We start from the raw sequence: 13,152 nt of genomic DNA on the forward strand, positions 1-13,152 counted from the left end.
AGGGTTAGGTTCAGGGTTAGTGTAAGGTTAGCTTTACGTTTAGTTTCTGGGTTAAGATTAGGGTCAGGATCAGGGTTCGCTTTAGGGTTAGGGTTCTGGTAAGGCTCACGGTCTGGATCAGAGTTAGGTTTAAGATCAGAGTCAAGGTCAGTGTTAGAGTCAGGGTTAGGGTCAGGGCCAGGGTCAGTTTTAGGTTCAGGGTCAGGCTTTATTTTAGGGTCAAGTTTCGGTTCAGGGTCAGGGTTAGGTTCAGGGGAAGTTTTGGGTTTGGGCTTAGGGCTAGGGTTAGAAGTAGGGTCATGGTTAGGGTTAGGGTTAGGGTTAGACAACAATAGGGTCAGGGTTAGGGTTCGGGGTAGGGTAGGGATTTGTGTTAGGGTTAGGGTCAGCATTAGGTTTAGGTTTAGTGTCCGTGTTAGGGTCAGGGTTAGGGTCACCTTTAGGTTAGGGTTAGGGTCAGGCTCACAGTCAGGGTCAGGTTTAGTGTTAGGGTCAGGGTTAGGTCAGGGTTAGGGTTAGGATTAGGGTTAAGGTCAGAGTCGCAGTTAGGGATGCAGCCGGGGTTAGGGTAAAATCCGTGTTAGGTGTAGGTTCTGGGTCCGGATCAGGGTCAGCATCAGGCTAAGCTTTGGGGTTAGTGTTCGGGTCAGGATCTCGGTCAGAGTCAGGGTCAGGGTCAGAGTCAGGTCTAGGGGTATGCTTTGGGTCAGGCTCACAGTCAGTGTCAGGGTCAGGGTCAGGGGTTATTGTGAGAGTTAGCCCCGCACCTGGGTCATTGAACTGTCCCTGAAGGGTCTCAGGATGAACCCTGGTCAGAAGGGTGCATCCCTCACACCAGATCCCACTTAGCCAGCCCTAATCTGGGATGTGAGCATGACCCGCCCACCAGGCATCTGACAGCTCAACAGACTGGTCCTGCTCAGGGCGTCTCTACCACCGATGAGCTCTCTTTACACACACACACACACACACACACACACGAGGAGGAGACCTAGGGCGACATCAGTTTATCAGAAGTTGTGGGACTCTCTGACTCTGAGCCCTCGGTGTTAGCTTTTGATTCTTTTTGCCAAAGGGCCAGAGGCGTCTGGGAAGCCTGTCATGACCTGCACAGTGAGGCGACGTGTCTGGCGGTCGAGCTCTACTCTGCCTGATCCTCTCGCCTCATTAGAAAACACAAGAACATGTTGCATCCTTCAGGATGTCCCCAGAAATGAACTGGGCAGGGGGGTTTTCTCTGGAATGTGGTTGCCTGGATACGTGGGTTCCAATTACTTTGGGCTCTGTCCTCAGGGAAGTGTGGTCACCACTGCCTGGGGCACCTTACCGGACTTCCTGCTTTCACCAGAGTTCCCTGTGAGCACCCCTCCCCCAGCTACTCTAGGCTCACCCTCCACCACATGCTCTGTCCATACAGGGATGCCCACACAGCCTCCCACCAGCCCCTGGGAGGCCTGTGTGTTGCTGTTGTCCCCGCTGGGAGGGCACAGAGCTGGGTTCAGACCGGGCTCCTGCTCTTGCCCAGGACTGTGAGCTCGCACACACCCTGTGGATCTCAGGGCCACCCCAGTCTTCCCGTCTTCACATTGAGGGTGTTCTGGTTTCTACTTCTAGGGAAGCCATCAGAGGTAGGACCTCTGCATACGTTCCATTCCTGCTCTCTCAGGAGGCTGGTGCACACACTTGGCAAGGCACGGGTTAGCCTGGGGATAGGTGGGGGAATGGAACACCGCCCAGAGAGGGGCCTGGATCTGCTCTGTGATCCAGGCAGTGCCACCCTCCTCCTGCCTGTGACCCATCCCCTGTAGCCAGGTTTCAGTGCATGGCTTCTGACCTTGGTGACACAGACTTCCCGTGGCTTCCATTCGGTTGAGGGCCATGGGCCTCGTCTGCGCCCATGTGCTGGACAGCCCTCAGAATGGTCCCCGGGCATCCTGAATCCATCCTCCCAGGGTGGATGGCCTGTGCGACTGAGAAGGGGACACAATGTTTGGCTGTCATTTCCAAGCTGAGGGAGGAAAGTCTGGGACTTCTGCTCGTTCCCTCTCTCCTGTGTTCAGTGTCTGTCTCTGTCTTTGTCTTTGTCTCTGTGTCTGCATATGCGTCTGTACCTGTTTTTGTGTGTCTCACAGGAGCAGAATCTTTGGGCTCCAGGGCTGATGGGAGAAACCTCCGAAGTCTACCTTGTCCCTGTTTCTCTCTCCTGGGTTGGTGCTTGGTTCCTTGCTACATAAAAACTTCTCACGCTGAGCAGAGCACTGACTCTGGAACCTTTCCCAATGGGGACCCTGAGGCTGCATCAAGGAGGGTCCTGACCTTGGTCAACAGGCCAATGACCACGTACTCTTCCACATTCTGCAAGCCCACAATGTCAGTCCCCTGAGACTCCAGGCTGTCTTCTGCTCAGAAAGACCTCGAGGGAGTAGAAAGCATTTTCCCAAGACTGGAAGCACAGTGGGTCAGGGATTGAGATTGAAGGCAAACATGCTCTTCTACAAGGCTGTGGGATAATAGGGATACCCTGTCTCTATGGCCCCATTGATAGAAGAGTAAGGAGAGGTCTTCGGTGTTGTAGCCCTGTCCACACTGGGGGGTTACCTCTTCCTACTTCCAGTAGTTCAGGGTGGTAACGGACACCAGGCCCAAGACACTGTCCCCACCCATTACCCTGGCAAAGCGTCTGGGCCCGTAGGGGATCCCTTGACCATCAGCCCATCCTGTCTCCCCTCCCCTTGCTTTGGATCTCAGTCCTGGCCAGGAATCCTGATGCCCCTGAACCCATGGCCAAGCTGTCTTCAACCTCTTTCTTCTTTCCCCCTTGTTACCCACCATTTTCCCAGGGTGTCCCCACCTCTGAACCCTAGCTGGGCAGAGCAGTGTGTGTGTGTGTGTGTGTGTGTGTGTGTGTGTGCGTGTGCGTGTGTGTGTGTTTGTGAATGCGTGCGCTCAAACACATATGCCCCTAGCTGCCTGGGGATTCCCGAGGTCCTGTCCCCTCATGGGATGGGATGGGTAGCTCTCCCCAAGGATCTGAGGAGCTCTCACCCTCCAAGCAAACCTCGTGGGAGGGTCAGGGTTTGCCTAGGACTGAGGGAAGCTTTGCTCCTTGGCCTTTGTACCTGTCTTTTGTCCTGGGCCAGTTGCTGCCTCTCTTGACCGCAGGTTCCCAACTGTCCCTGAGGGATGGACATGGAAATGCTTGAACCTGGCCGTTCCTCCAGGGGTCGGTGGAGAAGGAAGAAAGGTACACCAGGCACAAAGACCTTCATTCCGAGAGGGCCAGGACTGCACAGGAGACCTGCACAGAGCACCTGTACCATGACCCAGCCTTGTGGTGGATGGCGCTGTGGTGACCATGGCGCTGTCCCTGACTAGTCCCCCATGTTCCCTCATCACTTCCAGGTGCTCTGTGGCCCCAAAGTCTGCTGAGCCCCGGAACCATGCCTATCCTCAGAAGCAAGGCTCAGGGAGCATGGCCAGGTGGGTTGGACATCTGGGGATGCAAAGGTTATTGCGTACCCCCACCCAGCTGGCCTGGAATTCACAATCCCTCCCAGAGTCCCGCTCAAGGTGGGGTTGAGACAGATGACTTGGAGGCATCAGTGGTGGCCAAGTCAGGGCAGGGATATCAGTGGGTCCCTTCAACTTCTCTCTCCCTTTGCTTGGACTTCCTGGTTGTTCCCTGGGACAGAGGTCCAGCCTGTCCTTGGATTTAGCCCTGGCTTGAATCAGTGGGTGGGAAGGAGGTCAGGGAATGTTAGGGTTTGGGTTAAGGTGCGGGTTATTGTTTGGGTTAGGGTTAGGGTCAGGGTCAACGTCAGGGTCAGGGTTAGGTTTAGAGTTAGGGTAAGTGTCAGGGTTAGGGTCAGTGTCAATGTCAGGGTTATGGCCAGGTTTAGGGTTAGGATTTGGGTCAGGCCTAGGGTCAGGGTTAAAGTCAGGGCCAGTGTTCGGTTTAGGGTCAGGCTTAGGGTTCGGTTTAGGTTAAAGGTTAAGGTCAGGGTCAAGGTTAGGCAAAGTTCAGGGTTAGGGATAGGGTCAGGGAGAGGGATAGGGTCAAGGATAGGGTTAAATTTAGGGGTTAGGGTTAGGGTTAGAGTTAGGTTGAGGGTTAGGTTTAGACAGGGTTTGTGTCAGGTCAGGGTCAGGGTTAGGTTTAGGGAATAGTGTTAGGGTTAGTCTCAGCCTTAGGTTTCGGTCATGGCCCGTGTTAGGGTCATGGTCAGGTTCCAGTTTTAGGGTCAGGCTTACGTTTAGGGTCATGCTCACTGTCAGTGTGAGGGTTAGGATTAGTATCAGAGTAAGGGTCAAGGCCAGGGTTAGGATTAGGGTCAGGTTCAGTGTTTGGGTCAAGGTCAGAGTCAGGCTTAGGGTGTTGGTTATGGTAAGGTCAGCTTTACGTTTAGGTTCTGGGTTAGGATTAGGGTCAGGTTCAGGATTAGCTTTAGGGTTAGGTTTCTGGTAAGGCTCACGGTCTGGGTCAGAGTTAGCTTTATGGTCAGAGTCAGTGTCAGTGTTAGGGTCAGCGTTAGGGTCAGGGCCAGGGTTCGGTTTAGGGACAGTGTAAGTGTCCTGTTTACAGTCAAGCTTAGGGTTATGGTCAGGTTTAGGCAACGTTCAGGGTTAGGGTATGGTCAGTGTCAGGGATAGGGTTAGGGTTACGGTTAAAGTATGGGGTCATGGTTAGGGTTACGGTTAGAGTTAAGTTGAGGGCTAGGGATAGACCGGGTTAGGGTGAGTGTCAGGTTTAGGGTTAGGGTTTGTTTTAGGGATACGTTCAGCGTTAGGTTTCGGGTCAGGGTCCGTATTAGGGTCAGGGTCAGGTTTACGTTTAGGGTTAGGGTTAGGGTCAGACTCATAGTCAGGGTCAGAGTTAGTGTTAGGATCAGGGTCAGGGTCCCTGTTAGGGTCAGGGTTAGGTTTAGAATCAGGGTCCGTGTCAGGGTCAGGGTGATGGTCAGGGCCAGTGTCTGGTTTAGGGTCAGGGTCAGGCTTTGTTTTATTGTCCAGGTTCTGGTCAGGGAGAGCGTTAGGGTTTGTCAGTGCTAGGGATGGTGTTAGGTTTAGGGTCAGGGTCAGGGTCTGGGTCACGGTGAAGTTCAGGGCCAGGGTCAGGTTTAGGGTGAGGGTCAGGCTTTGGTTTAGGGTCAATGTTCAATTCAGGTGCAGGTTTAGGTTCAGGGGAAGGTTTAGGTTTAGGGTTAGGGTTAAGGTTAGAAATAGTGTTATGGTTAGTGTTAGGGTTAGACAGCATTAGGGTCAGGGTTTGTGTTTGGGTTAGGGTAGGGGTTAGGGTTACGGTAAAGATCAGTGTTATGTTTAGGTTCAGGGTCCGTATTAGGATCAGGTTTAGGGTTACTTTACATTTAGTGTTAGAGTCAGGCTCACAGTCAGGTTCAGGGTTATGTTTGGGGTCAGGGTTAGGTCATGGTCAGAGTTAGGATTAGGGTCAGGGTCAGGGTAACGGTTAGGGTGCGTCAGATTTAGGGTAAGGACAGGGTTAGCTTTAAGTTCAGGGTTCGGATCAGGGTAAGCATCATGCCTAGTTTTATGATTAGTGTTCAGATTATGATCACGGTCAGGGTCAGGGTCAGGGCCAGGGTCACGGCTAGGGGTAGGCTTTGATTCAGGCTCACAGAAAGTGTCAGGGTCAGGGTTACGGCTTAGTGTTAGGGTTAGCCTCGCACCTGGGTCACTGACGCATCCCTGCGGGGTCTCAGGTAAACCCTGGGCAGAAGGGTGCAGCCCTCACACCCGATCCCACCCAGCCAGCCTTAACCTGGGGTGTGAATATGACCTGCCCACCAGACATTTGACCCCTCAACAGTCTGCTCCTGCTCGGGGCATCTCCACCCATGATGAGCACTCTTTACACACACCACACACACACACACACACACACACACACACGGGAAGGGAACCTAGGGCTACACGGGTCGATCAGAAGGTATGGGACTCTCTGACTCTGAGCCCCCCGGTGTCACCTTTTGATTCTTTTTGCCAAAGGGCCAGAGGCGTCTGGGAACCCTGACATGACCTGCCCAGTGAGGGGACGTGTCTGGGGGGCGGGCTCCCCTCTGCCTGCATCCTCTGGGCTTCGGTAGACAGCAAAAAAACATGTCGCTTCCTTCAGGATGTGGCCAGAAATGAGCTGGGCAGGGGAGTTTTCTCTGGAATGTGGGTGCCTGGATACATGGGTACCAATTCCATTGGGCTCTGTCATCAGGGAAAAGAGGTCACCACTGCCTGGGTGCTCCTTACCAGACTTCCTGCTCCCACCAGAGATCCCTGAGTGTGTCCCTCCCCCAGCTGCTCAAGGCTCACCCTCTACCCCATGCCCTGTCCATCCAGTGAGCCCCACACAGTCTCCCACCAGCCCCTGGGAGGCCTGGGTGCTGCTGTTGTCCCTGCTGGAAGGGCACAGAGCTGGGTTCAGACCGAGCTCCTGCTCCTGCCCAGGACTGTGAGCTCGCACACACCCCGTGGCTCTCAGAGCCTTCCCAGTCTCCCCGTCTGCACATTAGGGGTGTTCTGGTTTCTGCTTCTAGGGATGCCATCAGGGTAGGACCTCTCCATACGTTTCATCCCAGCTCTCACAGGAGGCTGGTGCTCACACTTGGCAAGGCACGGTTAAGCCTGGGGTTGGGTTGGGGAATGGAACACAGCCCAGATAGGCCTTGATCTGCTCTGGGATGCAGGGAAAGTCATCCTCCTCCTACCTGTGTTTGATCCCCCGTGGCAAGGTTGCAGTGCATGGCTTCTGACCTTGGTGACACAGACTTCCCGGGGCTTCCATTAGGTTGAGCGCCATGGGCCTGGTCTGCACCCATGTGCTGGCCAGCCCCCACAGTGATCCCCAGGCACTCCCGAATTCATCCTCCCAGGGTGAATGGCCTATGCGAATGAAAAGGGGACAAAATATTTGGCGTGTTATTTCCAAGCTGATTGAGGAAAGTCTGGGACTTCTGCTGGTTCCCCCTCTCCTGTGTTCAGTGTCTGTCTCTGTCTTTGTCTTTCTCTCTGTGTCTGCGTCTGCGTCTGTCTCTGTTTTTGTGTGTCTCACAGGAGCAGGATCTGTGGACTCCAGGGATGATGGGAGAAACCTCCGAAGTCTCCCTTGTCCCTTATTCTCTCTCCTGTGCTGATGCTTGGTTCCTTGCTACATAAAATCTTCTCACCCCGAGTAGAGCACTGACCCTGGAACCTCTTCCCAATGGGGACCCTGAGGCTGCAACAAGGAGGGTCATTAGCATGGTCCCCATACCAGGGTCCTAGTGTTCTGCCACAATCTGCAAGCCTACAATATCAGGCCCCTGATCCTACAGGTTGTCTTCTGCTCAGAAGGACCTTGAGGTAGTAGAAAGCATATTCCCAAAACTGGGAGCACAGTGGGACAGGGATAGAGATTCAAGGCCAACAGGCTGTTCTACAAGCCTGTGTGAGACTAGGGACACCCTGTCTCTAGGGCCCCAATGAAAGAATTGTAAAAAGAGGCCTTTGGTGTTGTAGCCCTGTCCACACTAGGGGGTTGCCTCTTCCTACTTCCAGTAGTCCATGGTGGTGATGAACAGCAGGCTCCAGAAACTGTCCAGACCCAATGCCCTGGCAAAGCCCCTGAGCCAACTGGGGACACCTTGGCCATCATCCGGTCCTGTCTCCCTTCCCCATGCTTTGGATCTCGGTCCTGGCCAGTAGTTCAGATGCCCCTGACCCCAGGGTAGATCTGTCTCCAAACTCTTTCTTCTTTCCTCCTTGTTACCCACCATTTTCCCAGGGTGTCTCCACATCTGAGCCCTAGCAGGGCAGAGCGGGGTGTGTGTGTGTGTGTGTGAGAGTGTGTGTGCATGCATGCACTCAAACACATATGCCTCTAGCTGCCTGGGGATGCCCGAGGTCATGACCCCACATGGGATAGGGTGGGTAGCTCTCCCCAAGGATCTGAGGAGCTCTCACCCTCCAAGAAATCCTCATGGGAGGGTCAGGGATTGTCTAGGACTGGAGGGAAGCTCTGCTCCTTGGACTCTGTACCCGTCTTTTGTCCTGGGCCAGTCGCTGCCTCTCTTGACCGCAGGTTCCCAACTGTCCCTGAGGAATGGACATGGAAATGCTTGAACCTGGCCATTCCTCCAGGGGTCGGTGGAGAAGGAAGAAAGGTACACCAGGCACAAAGACCTTCATTCCAAGAGGGCCAGGACTCCACAGGAGACCTGCACACAGCACCTGTCCCATGACCCAGTCTTGTGGTGGATGTGTATGCAACCATGGCGCTGTCCCTGACTAGTCCCCCATGTTCCCCCACCACTTCCAGGTGCTCTGTGGCCCCAAAGTCTGCTGAGCACCGGAACCTTGCCTATTCTCGGAAGCAAGGCTCAGAGTGCATAGCCAGGCGGGTTGGACATCTGGGGATGCAAAGGTCATTGAGTAACCCCCACCCAGCTGGAATTCACAATCCCTCCCAGGGTATTGCTCAAGGTGGGGTTGAGCCAGACGTCTTGGAGACATCAGTGGAGGCCACGTCAGGATGGGGAAATCAGTGGGCCCCTTCAACTTCTCTCTCCCTCTGCTTGGTCTTCCTGGTTGATCCCTGGGACAAAGGTCCAACCTGTCCCTGGATTTAGCTATGGCTTGAGTCAGTGCATGGGAAGGAGGACAGCGAAAGTTAGGGTTTGGGTTAGGGTGAGGGTTACAGTTAGGTTTAGGGTCAGGGTCAGGGTCAGGGTAGGGTTAGAGTTAGTGTAAGGGTCAGGGTTAGGGTCAGCGTCAAAGTCAGGGTCAGGGCCAGGGTTAGGGTTAGGGTCATGGTTAGGTTTAGGGTCAGGGCTAGGGTCAGGGTTAAGTTCAGTGCCAGGGTTCGGTTTAGGTTCAGGGTCAGGGTTAGGTATAGGTTAAAGGTGAGGGTCAGAGTCAGGTTTAGGCAAAGTTCAGGGTTAGGGATAGGGTCAGGGAGTGGGATAGGGTCAGGGATAAGTTTAAAATTAGGTTTTGGGGTTAGAGTTAGAGTTAGATTCAGGGTTAGGTTTAGACAGGGTTTGGGTCAGGGTCAGGTTAGGGTTAGTTGTTAAGGTAAGCATTCGTGTCAGTTTAGGTTTCGGGTAAAGCCCGTTTAAGTGTCAGAGTCAGGTTTAAGTTTAGGGTTAGGTTTAAGGTCAGGCTCACAGTTAGTGTCAGGGTTAGTGTTAAGGTCAGGGTCAGGGACATAGTTAGGGTTATGGATAGGTTTAAGGTCAGGGTCAGGGTCAGGGTAAGGGTGAAGATCAAAGCCAGGTTGAGGTTGAGGTTCAGGGTCCGGCATTCGTTAAGGTTCAAGATCTGGGTCAGGGACAGGATTAGGTTTGGGGGAATGTTAAGGTCAGTGTTAGGTTGAGGGTCAGGGTGAAGGTCCGGGTCAGGGTGAAGGTCAGGGCAAGGGTCAGGGACAGACTTTGGTGTAGGGTCAAGTTTCAGTTCAGGTTCAGGGTTAGTTTCAGGGGAAAGGTTGGGGTTTGGGATTAGGGTTAGGGTTAGAAGTAGGGTTATGGTTAGGGTTAAGGTTAGACAGCGATTGGGACAGGGTTAGGGTTTGGGTTAGGGTCGGGGTTAGTGTTAGGGTTAGGGTCAACATTAGATTTAGGTTTAGGTTCCATATTAGGGTCAGGGTTAGGGTTACCTTAGGGTTAGGGTTAGGGTGAGGCTCAAAGTCATGGTCAGGCTTAGGGTTATGGTCAGGGTTATGTCAAGGTCAGGGTTAGGATTAAGGTCAGGGCCAGTGTCACGTTTAGGGATGAGTCAGGGTTAGGGTAAGGTCCACGTTAAGTTTAGGTTCAGGTTCCGGATCAGGGTCAGCTGCAGGCTAAGGTTTAGAGACTGAGTTCGGGTAAGGCTCACAGTTGGCGTCAGGGTTAGGGTCTGGTTCAGGGCTAAAGTTAGGCTTTAGGACAGGCTCACAGTCAGGGTCATGGTCACGCTTAGATATTGGTTTAGGGTTAGCCCTGTACTTGGGCCATTGAGCAGTCCCTGCAGGGTCTCACGATAAACCCTGGGTAGAAGGGTGCAGCCCCAAATTCCGATCCCACCTAGCCAGTCTTAACGTTGGGTGTGAACATGACCTGCCCACCAGGCATCTGACACCTCAACAGTCTGCTCCTGCTAGGGTGTCTCCACCCCGATGAGATCTCTTTAAACAAAATCACAGGCACACACACACACACACACACACACACAAACACATGCGGAGGAGAACTATGGCTACATGGGTCGATCAGAAGGTGTGGGACTCTCTGACTCTGAGACCCCCGGTGTCACCTTTTGATTCTTTTTGCCAAAGGGTCAGAGGCGTCGGGGAAGCCTGTCATGATCTGCCCAGTGACGGGACGGGTCTGGCAGGCGAGCTCTCCTCTGCCTGCATCCTCTGGGCTTCAGTAGAGAGCAAAAGAACATGTAGCTTCCCTCAGGATGTGGCCAGAAATGGGCTATGCAGGAGGGATTTCTCTGGAATGTCGGGACCTAGATACATGTGTTCCAATTCCGTTGGGCTCTGTCGTCAGAGTAATGAGGTCACCGCAGCCTGGGTGCTCTTCACCGGACTTCATGCTCCGACTAGAGCTCCCTGAGGGCGCCCCTGCCCCAGCTACTCAAGGCTCACCCTCCACCCCATACCCTGTCGATCCAGTGACCCCCACACAGACTCCCCCCATCCCCTGGGAGGCCAGTATGCAGCTGTTGTCCCACGGGGAGGGCACAAAACTGCGTCCAGACAGTGCTCCTGCCCAGGACTGTGAGCCCGCACACACCCTGTATCTCTCAGGGCCTCCCCAGTCTCCCCGTCTGCACATTGGGGGTGTTCTGGCTTCTACTTCTGGGAATGTCATCAGGGGTAAGACATCTCCATACGTCCCATCCCCCCTCTCCCAGGAGGCTGGTGAAAACACTTGGCAAGGCACAGGTGAGCCTGGGGTGGGAGGAGGAATAGAACAGAGCCTAGACATGCCTGGATATGCTCTGGATCCAACAAAGCCACCCTCTTCCTGCCTGTGTACCTTCCCCGGTGCAAGCTTGCAGTGCATGGCTTTTGACCATGGTGACAAGGAATTTCCAGGGCTTCTAATAGGTTGAGATCCAAGGACCTTTTCTGTGCCCATATGCTGGCCAGCCCCCACAGTGGTCCCGGGCATTCCCGAATCCGTCCTCCCGGGTTGGATGGCCCGTGCCACTGAGAAGGGGACAAAATGTTTGGCTGTCATTTCCAACCTGATGGAGCAAAGTCTGGGACTGCTGCTGGTTTGCTCTCTCCTGTGTTCATTGTCTGTCTCTGTCTTTGTCTTTGTCTATAGTTTGGCGTCTGCGTCTCTCTCGGTTTTTGTGTGTCTCACAGGAGCAGGATTTGTGGGCTCCAGGGTTAATGGGAGAAACCTCCAAAGTCTCTCTAGTTCCTATTTTCCTCTCCTGTGCTGGTGCTTGGTTCCTTGCTAAGTAAAACTTTCTCACCCTGAGCAGAGCACTGACTCTGGAACCTCTTCCCAATGGGGACTCTGAGGCTGCAACAAGGAGGTTCCTAACCTTGGTCCCCAGGCCAGGGGCCTAGTGCTCTACCACATTCTGCAAGCGTACTATGTCAGCCCCCTGAGCATACTGGCTGTCTTCTGCTCAGAAGGACCTCGAGGGAGTAGAAAGCATTTTCCCAAGACTGGGAGTCCAATGGGTCAGTGATAGAGATTCAAGTCCAACAGGCTCTTCTACAAGCCTGTATGAGACTAGGGACACGCTGTCTCTATGGCCCCATTGATAGAGGAATAAGAGGAAGCCTTCGGTGTTGTAGGCCTGTCCACACTGGGGGGTTACCTCTTCGTACTTCCAGTAGACCAGGGTGGTGATAGACACCAGGCCCCAGACACTGTCCACTCCCAGTGCCCTGGCAGAGCCCCTGGGCCCCTTGGGGACAGCGTCACCATCAGACCATCCTGTCTCCCCTCCCCATGTTTTGGGTCTCAGTACTGGCAAGGAGTCCTGATGGCCCTGAACCCATGGCCGTGCTGTCTTCAAACCCTTTCCTCTTTCCCCCTTGTTACCCATCATTTTCCCAGGGTGTCTCCATCTCTGATCCCTAACCGGGCAGAGTGCTGTGTGTGTGTGTGTGTGTGTGTGTGTGTGTGTGTGTGTGTGTGTCTGTGTGTCTGTGTGCATGTATGCGCTCAAACACATTTGCCTCTAGCTGCCTGGGGATGCCCGAGGTCATGTCCCCACTGAGATGGGGTGGGTAGCTCTCCCCAAGGTTCTGAGGAGCTCTCACCCTCCATGAAATCCTCATGGAAGGGTCAGGGATTGCCTAGGACTGGAGGTAAGCTCTGTTCCTTGGACTCTGTACCTGTTTTTTGGTCTGCACCAGTCGTTGCCTCTCTTGACCACAGGTTCCCAACTGTCCCTGAGGTATGGACATGGAAATGCTTGACCCTGGCCTTTCCTCCAGGGGTCGGTGGAGAAGGAGGAAGGGTACACCAGGCACAAAGACCTTCATTCCGAGAGGGGCAGGATTACACCGGAGACCTACACACAGCACCTGTACCATGAGCCAGCCTTGTGGTGGATGTGTATGCAACCATGGCGCTGTCCCTGACTAGTACCCCATGTTCCGTCACCACTGCCAGGTGCTCTGTGGCCCCAAAGTCTGCTGAGCCCCGGAACCGTGCCTATCCTCAGATGCAAGGCTGAGGGTGCATGGCCAGGCGGATTGGACATCTGGGGATGCAAAGGTCATTGCGAACCCCCACCCACCTGGCCTGGAATTGACAATCCCTCCAAGGGTCCTGCTCAAGGTGGGGTTGAGCCAGATGACTTGGAGACATCAGTGGAGGCCAAGTCAGGACAGGGAAATCAGTGGGCCCCTTCAACTTCTCTCTCCCTCTGCTTGGTTTTCCTGGTTGATCCGTGGAATAGAGGTCCAACCTGTCCTTGGATTTAGCCCTGGATTGAGTCAGTGAATGGGAAGGAGGACACAGAAGGTTAAGGTTTGGGTTAGGGGTTTGGGTTAGGGTGAGGGTTACAGTTAGGTGTAGGGTCAGGATCAGGGTCAGGATAAGGTTAGAGTTAGCGTAAGAGTCAGGGTTAATGTAAGAGTCAAGGTCAGGTTCAGGGTCAGGTTTAGGGTTAGGGTCATGGTTAGGTTTAGGGTCATGGCTA

The sequence above is a fragment of the Neovison vison genome, chromosome 3 (genome assembly GCF_020171115.1).
Source record: "Neovison vison isolate M4711 chromosome 3, ASM_NN_V1, whole genome shotgun sequence".
In the NCBI taxonomy this organism is placed as follows: domain Eukaryota; kingdom Metazoa; phylum Chordata; class Mammalia; order Carnivora; family Mustelidae; genus Neogale; species Neogale vison.